Below are 7444 nucleotides of genomic sequence, written 5' to 3'. Positions count from 1 at the left end.
AGCTGACGGACGTCAAACATCTTGCGCTCCATGCAGGTCAGGGTCCGGTCATTGTGGTCACTACCTAAGCTAGTAATGTTGCATACTAAATGACAAATTATTTAAAACATTTTATGCTACTTGTCACATTTCTACATAAGTTACACACAATGATTATTGTCAGTACAATTGGGTCATTCGTGGCTTTAATTGAAGGCCTTAACCTTTCTTTTGCATGTAAAAGAATCAGGCTATGTTTCGCATCTCTTTCTAGGTTTCAAACTTATTAGTGCAAGTAAAAGCATATATAATAATAAAAAATGCTTAAGGTTAGTAGTCAGTGTGTTGGGTGGGTTTCGCAGCACAGGCGAGGGTCTGGCACTTGAAAGAAATACCTTACAGGGGGGGGAAAGTAAGGATGGCAATAAATTGTTTTAATGGGGGTCGGTGGCTTGCACGTTTATGAGGACGAATCGAGCAGAAAGTTCTTAGCTCATCTTGGTTCACATGCCGGTTCTCAGGCGAACAGTGATCTCAGAGGAAGAAAACTGTAGCATATTGATTGTTGCAACTTTCTCCAGCTACAGCGTGAGAATGGAAGCGCAGAGCTTTCCTTCGCAGGGGGAGTGCAAGGGTGGGGGCCAGCCAGCTGCCTGCGCACCTTGTGTGTGTGTCTCTGTCCTTGGCTGCTGTGGTGGAAAGGGGAGCTGAGCATTGCTGCACTATCGCAGTGAGGCCTGTTTATTCAAGATGGAGTCGAAAAGGGGCACAAAAGATGGATGCCCCGTGTCCTGCTCAGTAGTCCCATCTATGCAGTAGTCAACCGTAGTTAACTTTACATAAGGGCAAGGGGCAATTCCACTACCGGAGGCATGCGGTCCAAGCCTTGTACGGAGGAGCGCACGACGCGAGGGGGCCTGAGGACCCCTCGCCCCCATACATTCCCCCCTTTCGTTACATCTGAAGTAACAAACTACTTTATCTCGTTCTTTCCGTTCTCCCTTCGGTAGCGCTCAGCTTCAGCCACACCCTCATCCCAAGCAGGTGTACACTTTATTGGCATCCATGCTTTACACACACTTCTTAAGCTGTTGCCCCTTCTTGCATATTCTTCGGGGGTGACCATTAAGTATATCCCACCATCCCCATCTAAATCTATCCATACCTCGTTATACCACAGCAAGTTTTTTGGTTCTCTAATGGTAGTGTAATGTAGATTATCGACCACGTCCCCATACTGTCTATAGATGGCAGTCATCCTATACTGTGGTGTGGTGTATTCTCCAGTTTGTACTTGGGCATCTATCATGGTAGCCACTGTTGTCTGTCGGCCCACTGTTACCATCATCATTGCTGAATTAGGCATATTATTTTCACAGCATCTTAGTCCCAGTTGGCACCCACAGAATATTAAATGAAGAAAGACTATGATGGGAATGAGTATCTTTGCTGCGATGTTCACCCACAAAGGTATCCAGCTGAACAGGTCGTCGAACCATGTGTTGTTGTCTACACACTGTTGTTATCACATGTGACAGTGTCCCGTTATCAGCATCGGAAGTTGGTACGAACGTGCAACACGCCCCCCCAATTTTTTTGCAAACACCACTGTCCATCGCTGTGATAAGATCTAAGACATATCTGTTTTGCATCGTCATCAGGCGCAGTGCACGGAGCTCTATTCTTATGATGTTGAATCCTTCTTCAGTGTCGTTGGCCAGCTGGATGAGCTCCCAGCGTGTTATCTGCAGCCATTTCGCGTTTGCTCTTGCTTGAACGCCTGTTGCTAGGAACGATGCAAAGAATGTTTCTGCAGATGAAAAAAGCTTATACAGTTGTGGGATTTTAGCAAGGAGTTCTGACGATTTGGCCGAAATATAATTGGATATTTTGCTGCGTGACAACTTGGTTTTCAAAGTTTCTTCTGACAATAGTTCGTATGCTGGGGGCTCTGTGATTGTCTCATCGGGCGCTGTTGATGGTTCAGCCGATTGCCCTGCTGCCGATGTGTCAGTCGATTGGCCGGCTGTCGAGGTGCCAGCCGAAGGCCTTGCTGTAAACTGGACGTGGCTCTCTGCTATCACCATTAGTGCTGAGTGAAGTGTGGCTAGGGCACAAGTGCCCCTCCAGGATGCTGGGAGATGCAGGTAAGCTTGTTTGCCACAGATCCAGTATATGTCCATTAATGCAGCAGTGCGTTTTTTCATGACTGGCATTATTAAAGTCTTATTGCACTACCACACGGTTCCCATGTTCACCTTCCCTTCTCCATGGAAGCAAAGTTTGTGCGGTATTTTCTTTTGAATCTTTATGGGTCTCTCCAGGGGTGTGACCCATGTCAGCTTGGTGATTTGCTGTGTCCAGATGGGGATGCACGTTTCTTTTGCCCATTCGTATGTTTCATATGGCAGCCCTCGAAGCCCCTCAGATTTGCATTCGATCGTTTCATCATGCCACTTGTCATCTGCATATCTTGTGCCTTTTATAACGAAAAATCGTTCCTGGAGGCAGATTACTCCTTTTCATCTGCTGGTGCAAGTTTGTTCGTTTTCCAATTTTTCCATAGTGACTGTGTGTGCTTGAAATGTCTTTTTTATTCTACACAGCATCAGATGAATCAAACATTGGGCCTCAGACAAGGGTACTTCCTGTGGGATTAAAATTTCTGGGGTTCCAGTTGCATGGGGAATAAGTGAGCAAACGTAACAACTTTCGTTACTTGCTTGCTTTGCTGCGGTGCTCATGTCTGAATACCATTTGTTTGATTGGTCAGGGTGTCGGGGGTCCTCTATTTCATCTAACCCCAAGTTATGATAAATATCGTATCTATTTTTTCCCACCCCCCTTTTTCTCCTTCTGTTTTTTAATTGGGTACTAACTCATGAATATTGCAGCGGGAATATTCTAGACCATGCCTCGTCTATGTTGTTCATGTGACATGTGTGTATTCAGTAGTGGTTTCTGGTGCAGTCTGTGTACGCATGCTTGTATTTCTAGAATCAGTTAACCAATAGTAATCATCATTTACATTCCATCCAAGCTCTATTTCCTTGGCTCCAGTATTATTCAACAATGGAATAGCAGTTTTGTTTACGTGCATTTGTTTAAGGGGAAAAGTTATATTTTTATCATTCAATTCAATGTTATAAATGTCCTTCAAAATAGCCGTTGCTTCAGTCCATATTAGTTTAGACCCTGGTTTTGTCACATCAGTTCCGCTCCCCCCTTTGTTCATTTCATTTGCCACATATAAAACAACATTATACCAAATAAGATAAATCATCATTATTGCAAATAATATGGCAGCATATTTTATAACACATTCCAAATTATTTAATCTACTGGCCCTAGTGGCATCCCTATTTCTATCTAACATTTCAGCTTGCTCAGCCATTTCGTCGCATTGGCTCATGTTGAACCTATGTGGGCGAAACAAATTCGTTAAGTCACATGGAAGAAAAATAATTTCTTTTTCATTTCTTTACTCAGATAGGCATGTAACAATTCCTTTTCATTTCATCATGGAATAAATTAGGAAAAAATAGAAAAAACAACATGATTTATATGAAAAGAAAAGAAAAATAGAGAGAGAGAAAGAAAGAAAGACAAAAATATAGAAAACCTTTGCTTTTCCCCTATACTTTCCCTGTCTTAAGTTGCAATTGTCATCATGTCAACCTGTGCCAGTGATGGCATCCACAAAGTCAGTATCATTTTGGGGAGGTGTAACACTGTGTGCCCTTCGTACGTCTTAGAGGTGCACCCAGTATTGTAACCCTGTGACCTTAACTTCAGTTGGGGTGCTGTACACTACTGTGTATGGACCATGAAATCTTGGTGAATTCCACCTTCTTACAAAGTTTCTGACAAGAATTTGCTCCCCTGGCATTAAAGGCCCCTCCGGGCTGTCTGCTGTCGGCATGGAGGTGTCTGTTGCTACATCTTCAGTAAATGGTGAAACAATTTGTTTTGCTATGCTGCGTACTGCGTGCGTTAGCTGTGTTAGGTATTCCTTAAACTCTTCTCCCAGCACTGTGGCAACCCTGTGCGCATCAGACAGCCTCCTAACAGGGGAGAGCGGCGTGTGCATTCTTCTTCCCGTCACGATTTCGTGCGGGCTTAAATGATGGTCCTTGCATGGTTGGTTTCTGAGTCAGAACAGTGCTAGGGGCAGACAATATACCCAATTTTTTTCAACGTGCTGCATAATTTCTATAAATTGCTTTTGAGCAGCCCGTTGATCCTCTCCACAACTCCATTGGCCATTGGATGATAAATCGAACATAGTTTGTGTTTCACCCCCAGAAGGGAGGTCACTTCTTTGAAAAGGTCATTTACAAAGTGCGTGCCGTTGTCTGAACGGATCACGTCACAGATTCCCCACCGTGAGAATACTTCTCGCACAAGGAACTTGGCAGCACATTTTGCATCAGGATGGGGACAGGGGCCCGCTTCTACACACCGTGAAAAAGGGCATACCACCACAATCAAGTATCTTGCTCCATTACATCTTTCTCCCATATCGGCGTAGTCGATATGTAGTTCTCTAAATGGACCTGTAGGGCATGGCAAAGTGCCACGCAGAGTTCGCAATTTCATTCCTGAATTGTAAGTTTGGCATGTAGTACATTCAATCACGAATTTAGTCAAGTATTCTTGTAGATTAGGAACAAACCAATCTTCTTGAATATCTGAGGAAATGGGCCTCATTACACGGTAGGCAGAGAACCATGGCGCTATTAGCACCATGGTTCATGCCGGTAAAATACCGGCACCGCCTTGGTGGAAAGGGGAATTACCGCCCCATTCCAAGGTTGGCGGGGTGGTAATTCCCCCTTCCACCATTGCCCTTCCCCATTCCCATTTTTGCCCCATAGGGCATAATGGGAATGGGGAAGGTGCTAATTACGGTACCGCAAATTGCGGTACCGTAATTAGCTCCCTGGGTCCCTTTGCGGGTTGATTTTTAACGCCTGCAAAAAGCAGGCGTTAAGTACCCCAAAACGCAAAGGGACCTCGTAGTAAGGCGGTAAGGATTTACCGGTACCGGTAAAATACCGGTACCGGTAAACCCTTACCGCCTACCGTGTAATGAGGCCCAATGTGTTGTTTTGCAACGTGAGCTGGAAAATGCAGTTGTTGGAATGCTACTTCTAATAATTCTACGGGCATCACTACCTTGCCTGTCGTTTCCTGTCTCCAAATGAGATCTGTGGCTAATTGCTTACACCCTCGTTTGCCCCACAACTCCTGCTCGTCCGGTGGGGCCCTTCTCTGGAGTTCTATCAATTGTGCTATGGGCGTGTTATTGTATGCATCTGCTGGTTGTTCTGCTGTGGTTGTTTTTATAATGTACTCTGATGTTGGTGTCTTATTGAAGTACGAGGCTTCTTTCGCTGCTGCGTCGGCTGCCGCGTTCCCCAATGAGACAGCGTCTGTGTTATGGGTATGGGCTTGGCATTTAACCACCGCTACTACTGATGGTTCTGCTAAAGCTTCTATTAGTTCATTTAGCAGCGTGGCATGTTGTACAGGGGACCTGTCTGCTCTTCTGAACCCTCTCCTTCGCCAACGTGATAGCCCTGAGTGAACTGTGGTGGTAACATAAGTTGAATCTGAATATATGGTCACGGCACAATCTTTGGCTGTGTGTAGCGCGCTGATTAGCACAGTCAGTTCGACTGCTTGTGCAGAGTAGTGTGAGGGGAGGCGTTTTTGAACAATCACTTCGTATGTGTCTTCTTCCATGCGCACTACTGCCATCCCCACATGTTTCTCTCCTATCTCTGAATTTATGGATGCTGACCCGTCTATGAAATACATTTCACCTTCTGTAAGGGCGTTTTCGCTTGCTTTGGGAATGTCATCGCCCTCTCCCTCGTATGTGCTACAATCGTGTTCCTGTAAATCCTCTGTTGTGCATGGCTCTGTAATGAAGGTAGCTGGGTTCACTGTCTTGCATCTGACCACATGTACATTTGGACTTGATATTATTATTTCATAAGCAGCAGAGGCTCCCTGTGTTGTGAGGGTAGATTTTGAACTTTCTAAGATAGCAAATAACGAGTGTTCCGCATATAGCGTCACTGAACATCCCATTACGATCGTGGCACTTTTCTCAATGGCGAAGGCTGCTGCAGCGAGGGCCTGTTCGCAAGCGAAATGTCCCTGCATTACTGAGTCTAATATTCCACTGTAGTATGCTAATGGTTTGTGGCCTAGCAATGTCTTTTGTGTCAATACTGCTGTCATTAATGTTCCATTGCTGTGTGAAAACAGGAAAAATTCCCTTTCATAATCTGGATTTGCAAGGACTGGGTCATCTGAAATAAGGTCTTTTAATCGAGAGAATTGAGCAATTGTCTCCTGTGTCCATTTTATTGAGGCTCTGTTCTTTTGTGCTTCTTTTAGTGCTTGTAGCATGGGCCGTGTGTATGCTGCGTAATCGAGGATACACGCTCGGCAATAGTTACATATGCCAAGACATTTCTGCATGTCCTTCACTGTTTTTGGTATGATAATGTGTCGAATGGCTGCTGCTCTGTCTGGTAATATTCTTTTTCCATCTTTAGATATTTGCTGGCCAAGATACACAACGTCAGCAAGGCAGTATTGTAACTTTCCTTTGTCCACCTTGTATCCTTTGGCAGCCAATACGTTAAGCAGTGTTATCGAGCCTTCTCTACACTCTTCTTCTGTTTTACTGCAGACGAGTAAATCGTCTACGCACTGTATAATGGGGCTCCCTACATCTATGTTGCCAATGTCTTCTCGTAGTACTCTGTTACAAATGCTTGGGCTCTCGCAATACCCTTGTGGGAGTCTGCGATGTTCATATCTGTTGTTTCCTAAGGTAAAAGCTGTAAGGTACTGTGACTCTGGTGCGAGTGGCACAGAGAAAAAGGCATTTTTTAGATCAATGACAGTGAAGCAAGTTGCCTCTTTTGGTATACTGCACAATATTGATGACGGGTTAGGCACTAAAGGGAACTCTTTTTGGATGACGTCATTGAGTGGGCGGAGGTCCTGGACCATTCTCCACGCCACTCCTTTTGCTTTCTTAATCGGAAAAATCACTGTGTTGCACGGGGAAGTTGATGACACTAAGATACCTTGGCTTAGGAGTCATTCACTGTTTCTCTAATACCTTCGTCTGCTTCTTTTGATATTGGGTATTGTTTCACTCTGGGTGGGCGGGCACCTGGTTTCAGTTTTATTTTTATGGGAGTTACATCGTGCAACAATCCTACATCGTGTGATCCTGTAGTCCAAATTTCAGGTGCTACCCTGGCCATGTCTTCTTCAAATATTGTCAGTGGGGCCTTTATGTTAGCCATGAGTGGGTTGTGTATTTCTCTGTATTGAATCATAATGTCACATGGTATGCTTATTTTCATTATTATTTCTCCATCCCTTTCGTAATCAGTAAACAATTCTTCATCAGTAATATCTTTTAGCATTATGT

The sequence above is a fragment of the Ambystoma mexicanum genome, chromosome 12, assembly GCF_040938575.1.
Source record: "Ambystoma mexicanum isolate Mex_15411 chromosome 12, UKY_AmexF1_1, whole genome shotgun sequence".
Lineage (NCBI taxonomy): Eukaryota > Metazoa > Chordata > Amphibia > Caudata > Ambystomatidae > Ambystoma > Ambystoma mexicanum.
Note: the sequence above shows the minus strand (reverse complement) of the source record.